We start from the raw sequence: 3,780 nt of genomic DNA, 5'->3' as shown, positions 1-3,780 counted from the left end.
GGGCAAAGCAAGAGAATGGAGGAAGAAAAGGGAAGTTTCTAAAGAAGTCCCTATATATTTTAGAAGTAAATTGTATTTCGTCCTACTTTTATTGTTTTTGTACAAAGTCATCTCTTTATGTAATTAACATCTTTATATCTTATTAAAAAATAAGTAGAGTTTAGGGTTTGTATGACATATTAGCAAAATTAGTAAACATTAACTTTTCCATCTATTTTGGGGTGATTTAATAAATAACGTAAATTTAAGGGCTAAAAGGTGAAAATTTAAATGGAAACTAAAACAACCTTTTATGTTTATAAAATTGAAGGGCCAAATAAGTTATTATGCCTTAATCGTATGATTATATTTTAACATTATATGATAATGATGATGATGATGATGATATATCTTCAAGTGAATATTTTCACTACTATTTCCTTGCAAAACATATGACAACATGAGGATTTCTTTCTTTCTTTCTTATATAGGATAGCACAACTAGAACAAGTTAAAGGCAAAGGGCTCCCGAATTTACCATATTTTATAATAATAAAAAAATCAATAGTGAATCAAAGAATCATGTTCCCAAATCTCATCAAAAAATTCAAAGGTAAATGAAAGAATAAAAAAAACTAAGCAAACAAAGTTGTACACACCATTGGATCATAAACTTAGCAAATAGCCGATTTTCAAGTTGCGATTACATATTGGATGAACTTAAGCAAACAAGAAACAAAAATCATTAGTATTTATGGAAGAACGTTGCATTTTAAATAAACATTCTTAACACCCTTTGAAATGTGATTTGGAGTTTGTACATGTTAGAATTTTTTAAATTAGTGAAGAAGGTAATTGGATATTATAAGACTTTTGAATTTAGAGAAATTAATTTAAGTATAAGAAATGTTGGGTAATAGTGTAAAAATTAAAATAAGAAATTACCAGATTAGATGGATGAAAAAACCGAGGAATGACTAGAACAGAATTTTAATAATGAAAAGTACATGGGAACGTGAATGAGATTGAAAGTGAATTGGGACCATTTGTTTGAAATGATTATGGTTACATTTTCTTTAATTAAATATACAAAAAAAGAATTTTGATAGATTTTTTATTGGAAAGATGTAGAAAAAGAAAGTCAACCATCATCATCTTTTTACCTTCTCTCCCACGTCCATTTTTAACAAGTTTTCAATTTCTTCCATTTTGGTCCCTTCTTCTTCATTACCAACCCTTTCAAGCTTTAACTTCCAATTTCCTCCATGGATTTTTAGTGAAATCCCAAGAACAACTTCATGGCAAGTTAAGTCGTTTGTGAAGTTAGCTAGAATACATATTTGTGGAGAGAGAAAAGAAAAGTTAGGGATTTGAGAAGGAAGGTAAGATGATGAAGTTTTTTTATTTATTTAGGATTTCATGTCTATCTCATCTAAATGCATGGGAATAGTATGTAATTGTTGTTTTGGTATTAAATATTGTGAATGTGTTTTATGTTATTGAAGAGAAAGAGATGAGAAGTGAAGCACAGATTAGGGATAAAGGTAAGGGAGTTGCAAAAGAGTGAAGAAGAAGAAAATGACTCATCCAAGTATTAGATTGTAAGTATATCAATAATTTTACTTGTTTAATTAAACCCTAAATGGAAAAGTTGATAAATTGGTTTAGTATTATACATGAGAAATATTTGCATATGAAAATGATGATTTGTTTTATGGAATTTATTTGAATGTGAAATTGTATTCTTATTATGAATTGAAAAGTGTATGTGTAGTGAAATTGGTGAAAAGGACTAAATTGAAAAGAGTGTAAAAGTTAGATTGGTGAAATAGATGATGATATGAAGTATTTAAGTGAAATATTAAATGTTGAAAAATAGACGTCAAGTGAAATTTGATGATTGTTGATTTTATATGGATAAGGACTAAATTGTAAAAATAGTAAAGTTTGAAATATTTTATTTGTTGAGAAAATGTAAATAAATTGTATAGTTTAAATGCCCAAGTAAATAAAATGAGAACTAGTAGGATATAAGTGGTATGCCATTAGGAAAATTTTTATACACACAAATGATAGTGGCACTATGATGCAAGTGACAGTAGCACACTTGTGCAATTGACAATGGCACTTCCGTGCGATCTATTGACTTTTATCCTATAGGTTCTATGGAATCTACAATTGGGCAATAGATTTTTAAGGTAAGTGATTACAATGATGATAATGGTAAGTAATTCACAAAGTTGTTAACTTAGTACCTCATTATAGTTATTAATGAATTGAATTCATGTGTGATGATATTGATTTGTAAGGTGTATATATATATATATATATATATATATATATATATATATATAGTAATGGATTAATTTAAAATGCAAAGTTTAATTCTTGATATACTTACATGAGCTTAACGCATTGTTTCTTTAACGCATAGGTGAAGATTGTTTTGAAACTTTAGAGTGAAGATCAATTCTGACTCATCTCATTACAAACCAAGGCTTGGAAGAGAGTACGTTTCGATTTTTGGCAATAGTTTATGGCATGTACATAAGGTCATGTTAACAATGTTGTGAATGAACTTTCATGGAAACATTTGATAGTATTTGATTCTCCATGCAGATTTTGTAAACTTGGACTTGTTTAATTTAGTTTTAAGTGGCATTATATGATGTCTTGATGGGAACCATGTTTGATAATGTTTAGGAAGTGTTGTGGAATGAATTAAGAATGTTTAGATTTTGTTTTAAGTGTTTCAAACATGTTCTAGACAATCTGTCTCCAGTGTCGCGACCATCTAGTACTCAATGTCGCGACATTAGCTCAGTGTATTAATGATCGACTTGAGTAACTTGGTGTATTAATGTGACATTCCTTACTTGTGAGAAATCGGTTCACTCCAAGTAAGGGGTGTTACATTTATATATATATATATATATATATATATATATGATAATTACTTTGTGAAAAATTTAGTTTCATTTCTCTTTTCATATTAAAAGCAACCAAATCCTCTATAATAAACCATATAAATAAGTTATCATAATTAGGTTTAGGGTGATTCAATTGAATCAAGGTGTAATAAAATGAATTTATTAATTTATTATAATTTTAAGAAAATTTTGATATTAACAAATGTAAAATGAACTTGTAAAAATAAAAATTCTATAACAATGACAATATTACAATGTATTTTTAGGTAATCTTACATTTTATCAACCAAACACTTGAGTATTATTTCCAGCCAAATGAATCAAACAAGTAATATTACATTTCATCCGTAATCTTATTACAAAATGTAATCTAGGATTCAGTGAACCAAACATACCCTAAACGCTTTGAAAGTTAGGCTACTCTATTGCAAAAGAAGCTTGAGTATGCCATGACGGATCCCTTTTTCAAAGACGAGATAATGACATGAATGACCCCTTTACTTTATCAAATCTTCTAATGTGCAAACATTTTGAGGCTCTCCGTGAAGTTAGAAGACAAAATATGAAGATAAAATCGAGCATAAACACCTGGTAGACGACACTTCGAAGACGTCTTCTAAAACGAGTCTGGCCTCCTCTCAACAACTGATTTTTGAGTGTGTTAATTTTATAGGTTCCGATCTCACCAAATTGGGCTACTTTTAATTATTTGGATTAGAGCCCATTTTGTTATGTAGCCTGTAAACGTAAGAATGTTGGAACCATCAGTTGCACAATTCATGATTTTTTCATTCTTGAATTTGGTAGACAAAGCCAATTGAGGTAAATGTGAGCAGACTGATTACCTGTTCTCAAAGCATGTTTGAACACA

General features: G+C 28.9%; 1 long non-coding RNA gene across 1 annotated transcript; it reads left to right on the top strand.

Moving 5' to 3' along the window:
- Positions 1-1,153: 1,153 nt before the first annotated feature.
- Positions 1,154-2,550, top strand: LOC105762325 (uncharacterized). Its single transcript, XR_001123839.2, has 3 exons — positions 1,154-1,361; positions 1,485-1,580; positions 2,414-2,550. It is a non-coding gene; the product is annotated as an uncharacterized LOC105762325 (long non-coding RNA).
- The last annotated feature ends 1,230 nt before the right edge of the window (positions 2,551-3,780 follow it).

Source organism: Gossypium raimondii, chromosome 12, assembly GCF_025698545.1.
Source record: "Gossypium raimondii isolate GPD5lz chromosome 12, ASM2569854v1, whole genome shotgun sequence".
In the NCBI taxonomy this organism is placed as follows: domain Eukaryota; kingdom Viridiplantae; phylum Streptophyta; class Magnoliopsida; order Malvales; family Malvaceae; genus Gossypium; species Gossypium raimondii.
Note: the sequence above shows the minus strand (reverse complement) of the source record. Positions and strands in the feature narration are given on the sequence as shown.